The sequence below is a fragment of the Lactuca serriola genome, chromosome 5 (genome assembly GCF_051521515.1).
Source record: "Lactuca serriola cultivar US96UC23 chromosome 5, Lser_US96UC23_V15, whole genome shotgun sequence".
NCBI lineage: Eukaryota > Viridiplantae > Streptophyta > Magnoliopsida > Asterales > Asteraceae > Lactuca > Lactuca serriola.
The window spans coordinates 345864978-345875070 of NC_136412.1; the positions used below are offsets into that span (position 1 = coordinate 345864978).

At 36.4% G+C, this 10093-nt stretch overlaps 2 long non-coding RNA genes across 2 annotated transcripts; one reads left to right on the top strand and one right to left on the bottom strand.

The window, feature by feature from the left end:
• LOC145055465 (uncharacterized) lies at nucleotides 1-2370 on the bottom strand. The gene is made up of 2 exons (XR_013685191.1): nucleotides 2215-2370; nucleotides 1-464 (listed from the first exon to the last, which is right to left on the bottom strand). It is a non-coding gene; the product is annotated as an uncharacterized LOC145055465 (long non-coding RNA).
• A 182-nt stretch (nucleotides 2371-2552) lies between these two features.
• Nucleotides 2553-3539, top strand: LOC145055466 (uncharacterized). The gene is made up of 2 exons (XR_013685192.1): nucleotides 2553-3140; nucleotides 3204-3539. It is a non-coding gene; the product is annotated as an uncharacterized LOC145055466 (long non-coding RNA).
• Nucleotides 3540-10093: the final 6554 nt, after the last annotated feature.

Consider the following 10093-nt stretch of genomic DNA (forward strand, 5'->3'; position numbering starts at 1 on the left):
AATCTTCAAGAACCTACGTAAAAGTAGGTATTATGCACCAAAAATGCCAACCACCACCATTATTATCCACATAAATAATCAATAGCAAAAATGAGGCCACTTTTTCCCCAACAATGTCATTATAAAACACTTTTAAGTTTGATGTTGATTGGCTACCTAAAGCTCAAATATATGCATTCCCAAACAAGAATAAATCTTTAACATCAAAGAGGCTGTATTTACTACACGAGTCAAGACCAGAGAGACCTCGATAAGCTTTCGGGCTATTTCTGATGGTGTTGAAGAGAAGGGCATTCATGTCTTTTACACATACAAGAATTACCATAAAAAAGAGGCTAACAAATGAATGATTGGTGAACTAAATTAACTTTCTTAAAAAGTCAAAAGATGTAAATGATGACTTATGTTTAAGAATACGCATGATTTGTTACTCATTCATGAAAGGCCTTTGTTCCTCAGTTTTTCTGAAGACGTCAACAAATAAAGAAAAGGCTTTGTTAGGATAAAACATCCGCTTTTTAACATAAAAGAAACATAATTTACAATGGATCAGTAAAATAAAACTGCATTATCCAAGACTCTGGCATATGAACATAAAGTTAAGCTCTAAAAAAATAAAAAATATATATTTGAACATGTCAAAAAAAACATATTGTTGGGAATTCTGTTGAAAGGTCGTGAGATTTTGTAGTCCCGATTAAACAGTAACTCAATTCCAATTACTCACTCCGATTTTATAACAAAAAAAAAAGTGGAGATCTCTGAGTTTTTTATCTGAGCACTCAGATTTTATTAAACAAATTTCTTTTCAATTTTTTTTAATCATAATCCAATTCCAGCTCTTTTCGTCTCTCTTTTTCCCTATAAATAGATATATAGATGGATGAAAATTATGTCATTCAACCCTCAAAAAGCTTCTAAACTTCTCTTCTATTATCTCATTCTTTCATATAAAATCATTTTGTTATTCCATTCAAGGCCTATTTTCACATCAAATTCGTACCGTTTAAGCAACGATCAACATGTGTCCAGCTAATTAGCACGTGGTCATGGCGGGAGTAGGGTTTGATTTTAATTTGAATATTTTTATTATTGTTTGAACATTTTAGATTTTTAAGGACTTATTTTATTTTTTTAATTCATTGAATTTTAGTGTGTAAACATTCAAAACAGTGTCGGTGTGTAAACGCAAAACTAATAAATTTTAACATGATACGATTTTTAGAATTCAAACATGAAACTAGAAGTGATTACTGTTTTCCAATTTATTAAAAACTTATTATTTTTTTAGAGAAATTAAATATCCTCTACTCTTTGTTCCTACAAATCTTAAGAATGACATGGGTTACATTTAATGTGCATTTAATATTATTTTAATATACTAAAATGTCATCATTTAATTGAATGGGTAGTTCCTACAAATCTTAAGAATGACATGGGTTACATTTAATGTGCATTTAATATTATTTTAATATACTAAAATGTCATCATTTAATTGAATGGGTAGTAGGATTTATAGGAAAAAAAGTAGGAGGATATTTAATTTCTCTATTTTTTATTTAAAGTTCACGACTTTCTTACAATTAATTACATGTTTTCTTTTAGGATTAATTGGACTCTGTCAAATTTAGTCAAAAAAGCCTGAAATTAATTGAAAACTTCTTGTGTCTATCTTCTTTCTAGCATCTACATAGCATATGTGAGTGCCTTAAATGAACTGCTCTAATACAGAAGCTAAGATATAAGGTAAGTGTGGAATGACATAAAAACCAAACTTCCTCCTAACCCTTTATCTTTTGAAAAAGAGAACTACAGTTAGATTTTTAGTTCAAATGTAGAACCTTCCCAATGCAGAATTGATATGGATTTCTTTCCAATTTAACAAGATTACTCTAATTGCAGCACTTGTTCTAAAGTTTAATCTTTTTGAAAGCTTTTTTTCTCTTAGAAGCTTAGCAATTTTCAAATAAAAAGACAAACATGTTTAGATCCATTTAACATCATAGTGCGGGTGTGACTCTTTATCTATCAAATTGAGTATCAATAAAAAGAAGAAGAAGAAAAACAGAATCCCCACCAAAAAACGATGAAATCATTAACTATCACACACTCCCGAACCCTCAAATAGAAAACCAACCAATGTACTATGAAATAGAAACCATAAACGAGAGACACAAATATCAAGTTCGAATGTTGAAATGGGTAAAAAGTTACCTTTTATCGGACGAACCTCCCTTCTGGCTCGGAAAGGATCGGAACAGCGGCGAGTTGACGTCGTAAATCATTGTCGTCCCGGCCAATGAATATCGGAAAATTTCAAGAAGCTATCTAATTATTTTCAGTTTCTTAGGTTTAAAACCCTAAAATTTGCAGCGTAAAGAAACTCACTGTAACGATTAATAGAAGAGATCCTTAATAGAAAACAAAAATCCGGGTCGGTTCGAATTTTGTGTCAGCCGCCCCATCGTTTAGGATCGAGTTTATTAATATAAAATTGAAAATATCCATATCCATATCTCCTCTGTGTACTGACTCAGTATGGTCACATTTTATTTTTCATTTTGTTATCAGTTTTTCTTTATTTTTCTTTCACACGTTAAAAGATAAGAAATTGTTGTATTTTATTAGGGATCCAATTTTATTATCTTAATTTTTTAGGATAATTACAGTAAAGTCCCTATATTTTGGCAAAAGTTTTAAAAAAGTCCTAATTTTTTTTTTTTGAATGAAAAAACTCAATAAACCGGATAAACCAGACAATTTAGTCTTTATTATCCGGTGACCCTCATTTTCCCGGTTAAAGAAGTCTACATGGACTGGGCATGTTTAGGTGGACTTAACGAAACTTAAATATATACATCATTCGTTCCTTTCGTGCCCTAAAATCGGACCAGGCGAAAATCGAAGCAGGAGGAGGAGCCTCCAATGTCGTCTTCATCTTCTGTAAGAAGCAGAAGTTCAAATCGAAGAGTGATGAATCGACTGAGAAGCAGGTGATATTGCGGTGATCCCGTTGGAAAATGGACTTCGTGGACTCCCTTTAACCCAGGAAGAAGGTTTATAGGTTGCCCAAATTACCAGGATGCACTTAAAGACTGCAAGTTCTTCCAATGGGTGGATCCTCCTCTACCAAATCACTGGTATGCAAATCTCTTACTAGAATTTCACAACAATGTTAATTTGGAGAACAATGCAATTTTCAGGGACTATGGACAACAACAAGTTGAAGGGAAATTTTTTGAGGACATTGTGGAACAACCAGTGGCAAATCAACTCGTGGAAGGAGTGGCCATTAAAGTCCAGAATGGAGAACAAGGTGGAAAATGGAAATCTTTTTTTTATGTGTTCATGGTTTCTTTTGTTTTTGTGTTGGTGATGTTGAAGGATTTGTAGGATAGACAGAAGATGTATGGAAAATAGTGTGTTGGTGTCTTTTATGTGTTTTGATTGTGTTTTGGTGTCTTTTAGGATAGACAGAAGATGTATGGAAATCATGGTGTGTCCTTTTCTCAAGTGAAATGAATTAACAAGTTTATGTTTATGTATGAGTCATAAGTGCTTCGAATGTAATCATGAGTGAATAGAATGGAATGAAACAATGAATGGAATGAAACATGAATGGAATCATTAATTAATTGAATCAATAAACAATGGAATGAATATAGAATATAATCAAACATGTTTAATAAACAATGGAATCAATAATGATTGGAATCATGCATGACCGGAATCAAGTATGGTTGGAATCATGCATGACCGAAATCAATTATGGCAGGAATCAAACATGGTTGTAATCAATTAACATACACAATAGAATCAAATCAAACACAACATAAACATACACAAGTTAATCAAGTTAAAGATTCATTAACCATGTTTACCATAGAACATGTAATATTAACCAAAATTTTGTACAAAACATAATCAAGGGGCCCAAAGCCTATACTTTATATGGCTATCAACCATGGTTGCAGAAATCGGGATTAATCGACAATTAATCGTGGATTAATCGTTTAACGTTCTCCAACCGTCGAGGATTAGGGTAGTAATCAGAAATTTAGGATTAATCGGGTTTGGCGGGATTAATCGGTCTTGGCGGGATTAATCGGTCAACAAAAATCGAAAAAGTCGAAAAAAGTCAAAAAAAATCGAAAAAAAGTCAAAAAAAAAAAAAGGTCAAAAAATTTTATAATTTTTTTTAAAAAGTTCAAAAAACCAACTTTCTTTTTTTACTCCAAAATTTTCAAATTTTCTAAATTTCAAGTATTATACCAAAATGTTCATATTTTCGTATTTCCAAATTTCCAAATTACAACTTTTCTTATTTTCTAATTTTGAAGTACTTGTTTTTCTTAAGATATATTAATATTTAATTAATTTTAATATTTTATTAATAATTTATGGTCCCCGATTAATCCTCGATTAATCTCCACCAAGACCAATTAATTCATTAACACCAGTTGACCGTCGAGCTACCGTCAAACGATTTGTACAACCTTGCTATCAACAAAAGGAGCTATCAACAAAAGGAGCTATCAACAAAAGGGGCTATCAACGGTTGCCTAAAGCCAAAAAGTTTGTACATGTTCTTCACAAAAGGATGGGTTAGAAACACCGTAATCTAGACTAAGTGGGTTGGATGAACTCATCCCCTTCCCATGTTTGACAACCACCAATTTCTTCAATTGTATTTTTGTTATCCTCTCTGAAGTTTTCCTCTTTCTCAATTTTGGCCTCCTACCCATGTCCTCCACAACCAGGCCCTCCTGATCCATACCTTCTTGTTCCATGCCCTCCTCACCTATGCCATTCTCATTGATTCCCTCCTGATTCAACCCTTGTGCACCCATTCCATCCTAATTCATGCCCTCTTGATCCATACCTTCTTGTTCCATGCTGTGACATCCGGATTCCCAGGTATTATTTTTATTCTTTTATTTTTGGGTGTTGTGAGGAGACTCGGCGAGTTGGAGTCTAAACTCGCCGAGTAGGATCGCGGTTTTTGCACGCGGGTTCGCGTTTGGACTCGGCGAGTCCACGCTGTTTAATGAAACCCTAATTTCTAGGGTTTGAGGCCTATTTAAAGGGGCTTATGGCCGTCATTTGCGGCCACCAACCCCAGAGAGAAACCCTAAAGAGATCTTGAGCGTTTTGGGAGAGAGAGAGAGAGAGAAGGCCATTGTTAACCTTTGAAGCATTGTTTGGCAAGGCAAAGGAGGTTCTAGCTAAGAGGAAGCAAGGGAGGTGGACATTCTTCGAATTTGGAGCTCAGAGTATCACTTTGAAGGTAATATTTTGGCTCCCTTTCTGTTGTTATGTTGAACATGGAGGTTTAGGGTTTCTTGACCTCTTTGTTGGTTAGATTTGATGTCCATTTCATCCCTATTTGTGATGAGACTTGGAATGAGATCCATAGAGGTCCAGAGAAGCTTTATTCCTCAAGATTTTTGAGGATTCATGGGAGTATTGACCATGGGTTATGAATTATGAGGCCAAAACATCATATAGGAGCAAATAGATGTTGTTTGAGCATCAAGGTTTGGACTTTACGTGATTATCATGCTTGGGGAGGCCAGATCTATGATTGAATGGAACAGATCTGACCTCAGAAGTGGTTTTGAGTTTATGCATGGCATAAACTCGCCGAGTCTGAAGAACAGACTCAGCGAGTAGTATGAAGTTTTCCCGTAATCACTCAGTGAGTGGACTTGTCGAGTTGAGGGAACGACTCAGTGAGTCAGGGTGAGTCGGGGGGACTGAGTTCAAGTCGGAACTCGCCCAGTTGTTCTTGAGACTCGGCGAGTTGAGTCATGGTGGCCCCGTAATTCATGCCAGGTAGAACTCGTCGAGTCAGGGGGTACTCAGCATGTCAAGAGAGGATCTACGAAAGTCAGTGGACACGTGTAGACTTGCCGAGTCGCCCTAGTGCACTCGCCGAATCCGGTCAAAGTTGACCGTTGACCTTGTTGGGTTTTAGGGTTGAGTACAATTGTATTTATGAGTGTATTACTTTGTGTGATTAGGCGGAGGCTAGATCACATTTATTCCGAGTCAGATATTTACCGAGACATCGAGGTGAGTCTTCTCACTATACATTACCTAAAGTGGTATATTGTGTAGACCAGAGGGTCTTATGTGATATGTATGAGATTATGTGCTATGTGTTATGTGTATGTTGTATGTTGTTATAGACCGGACCGAAGGGTCCAACGATACAGACTGGGCCGGAGGGCCCAACGAGCTATGACCGGACCAGAGGGTCCAACGAGCTACGAGACTGGAGGGTCCCGCTGAGTCACATCGACCAGAGGGTCGTATTATAACCTTGAGTGGCGTATGTGTTGTATGTGGTATTTTGGGGAACTCACTAAGCATTTATGCTTACAGTTGTTGTGTGATGTGTTTCAGGTACCAGTGATGAGCGCGGGAAGGCGCCGACATGATCCGTTCACACTTAAGGAGTTTATGCTTTGGATTCTGGGGAGATATTTTTGTGAAAAGTACATTTGATACAATATGTTTGGTGTTATTTTGTGAGTAAATGAATGTTTTGAAAATGAAAATTTGTTTTGAAAATTTACGTTGTTACACATGCCCTCCTCATCTATGCCCTCTATACCCATATCCTCTTCAATGATTCCCTCTGGACCCATACCATCCTGATTCATACCTTCTTGTTCCATGCCCTCCTCATCTATGCCCTATTGATCCATTCCCTCCTCATCTATGCCCTCTTGATCCATACCTTCTTGTTCCAAATCCTCTTCATTCTCAGTCAAAGTTTCTACAGTCAATTGGCTAGGAAATTCAAAACCTTGCAACAAGCATATCAATATAGGGTTAGGCATACTAAACACAATAAACTAAAATTCTATTGCTAAACCATACCTGTGATATATTAAGATCCACATGTACATGTTTTAGACCCTCAAATTCATATAATTCTTCCTCATTGATTCCAAGACAGTCCAAAATCTCTTGTGTAGTGTAATTCGACTATCTCATGAAATCAATATCACTCTTTACATCCACTCTTATTTCATCATCAACTTCAGGACTCTCCACATCTCTTGCCTCTTCATTATCACTCTCAACAGTAGGAGTCACCACATATTAGAAGTTCCCTCACCAAATTTTGTATTCCCTCTACCTCTCTTGCCTCCTCCTCTATATCCCCTACCACTACCTCTCTTCCCTCTTCTACCAGATCCAGTACCCCCACCTCTATCACCTCTTCTAGATCTTGTCCAATTAGTCAAATCTGGATCCAATTTGGGTCTGCCCATTTTCTTTTTAGGTTGTGGCTCATATACAACCTTTGGATTTTTTCAAGAAGCTTTATTGTGTCCCCTTTGAAGACAATTCTTTCATTGTACAGTTCTTCCCTTGTTAGACACTTGGGGGTACTTGTCTTCATGCTCAGATACATGTCTCCTTCTTTTGACACTGGTTCGTCCTGACATCCTCTTAGTTGTGGGTAGAAGGGGCTTGGTATACCCAGTTTCTTCCCACAAGTTACTTCCATTGACCGGAAGTATGTTAGACTGATATGTAGCCATCACTACTAGAAAAATAGCCTTTGACAATGTGTGAACAATGACACGCGCTGTTTTATGATACGCAATAGTGTGTGCCCTAAAAATAATGTCAGCTGTCCAAAAATTAGAAGAATTTAGGGCACACATTTTTACGCGCCCTAAAATAAGTGTCACATTGAAAAAAAACACGGAGGGCACATAACATAAGATGCGCGTCCTCTAAGTATGTCGCTTTATATTTTTTTTAATGAAACGCGGGTCTCTTTTTTTGGGGAAATGAAATTCCCAAAACTTTGAAAGGCCCGCCATGTTATTCCCTTTTTTCCACCGTTCTTCTCTCTTACTCAAATACCCAAAAAAACCCTAATATACTAATCATTCCTCTTTTCTCCCTCAGCAAACTCGCACCATCACCAAATCTCTTTGCCATCACGAATTCCTAACTTTTGTTGATTCCAGGAACCAACATCCTCTGCTTCATAACACTGGAATACGTCCTTCAAGCCGCTGGAATCGAGCTCGGATCCAACTACCCTCACCCGATTGTGAAAATATATGAGGCAAAAGCCCGATTACAAGAAGCGCTTACTCAAATGTGGCAGCATGAAGCGTCTTCTCGAGGGATTCTGGAAAACAGGATAGAAGAAGGGCTTGGAGACTCGTCGTAAATTGCTCCGAATGCTTTCCCTCAAGATATGGAGATGGAGATGGATGAGAATACGCTGAGGAGAAACCCTATGACCACCACGATCTGTCATTACGAAGACCAAATGGTTCCGAGTATGACGACGTCGTTGTTTAGGGGAGGGGAAGCGGAATCGTCTTCAGAAATTGGAAATTTTAGGGAAGATAAGTTACGATTAATCAAGGCGCAGATGGAGATGGAGATGGTCAAACGGTGAGAACGGGTAATATGCAGCCACCGATTGATATCACGAGGGCATTGAGAATTTCAGATGATTTGCTTGCGAATTCTTCCAACAGTTCGAGTTCAAGTTCGAGGGAAAGAGATGGGGGTGTTGTGCCTGTATGGTCGCCTTCCACTTCTAGTTTCTCAGAGACATTTGTTGGTGAAGATAGGTCTTATTTGCAGAGGCCTACGTAATCTCATCAATTAATCAACAACTGGAGGCGGCTTTCGCAAACAGGGTAAGTGTTATGATCTGGAGGCGATATTATATGATGAAATCCATGGAGATTATCACATGCTTTAACACTTTTATTTTCCTAGTGTGTATGTGACTGGGATGACAGGAAAATAACATTTATTAAGGTTGAAAATATACTCAGAAGACAAATCAAGGTTTTGACAATGTTACATTTTTAGCCGTTTGGTCTTGTTATGAACTCTAGTCATCTTTATTTTTTGATTTATTGCTTATTTATATATATATATATATATATATATATATATATATATATATATATATATATATATATATATGGTATATGTTTATGTAGGTTGATGCTCACAGCAACCTTGGGAACTTGAGGAAGGCTCAAGGATTGGTTCAAGAAGTAAGAAAACTTGATGCATATGTTTAGTTATCACATATCCCTTTGTTCCATTGACACTTACATGAACATGTCATGCATCCCCTTCCTCTAAATAATGCATAGTTTTGACTTTCCAATAAGTGTTGAAGATCCTGTTTGGTATTGATTTTTCTAACTCTTATGTGTCTGGTGTTAATTAGTCTTAGACAGTTCCTGATCACTTTCCCACTTTGTCATTTGGACTTCAGTGGCTTACAATACAATGATCCAGGGGCAAAAGTGGACTTAAGTTTTGTCTCTCTATATATGTCTTGTATTATTCGGATGAATTTACTCTCATTGTGGATCTTGTTTATTGCAGGAGGCAGTCAAACTTAAGCCAACATTTTCTGATGCCTATTTAAACTTGGGAAATGTGGTGAATACTCCATTGTTTTTCTGATAATTCTTGGTAGATATTAACACAAGGAGATTTTTTTTCTTTCTAAAATTGATTTTTCTTTGCATTTTATAGGCTTTGGGAATGGCTACAGAAGCTATTGTATGTTATGAGCGTGCTCTTCAGTCTAAACCAGACTATGCCATGGCTTTTGGTTAGTAATAGTAATAGTATCATGTTTTGTTTCTATCTTTTACATGAACCAACTATTTGACTTTTACTAAACTGACTTTTACATTGTTCAGGGAATTTGACTAGCATATATTATGAGCAAGGTAACTTGGAGATGTCAATTAACCATTATAAGCAGGCTATAGCTTGTGATGCTGGATTTTTGGGGGCATATAATAATCTCGTGAGTTTTTCATTCTCTTCTATAATCAATTTTTTGTGTGTTCATGCTTTTGACAATAAACTTTTCACTAGGGAAATGCACTTAAGGATGCTGGAAAGGTTGTTATTTTTGCATTTAAGTGTGCTAAAAAGAGTTGATTGATGATTGAACAAACAGGGGAATTATGTGGATGTTATTTTCTTTTTATCTTTTTTTTTTATTTTTTTTAAATCTCATTTTTACTAGATGCTTAAATGTTAAAATTGATTGGTATCTTACAGTTTG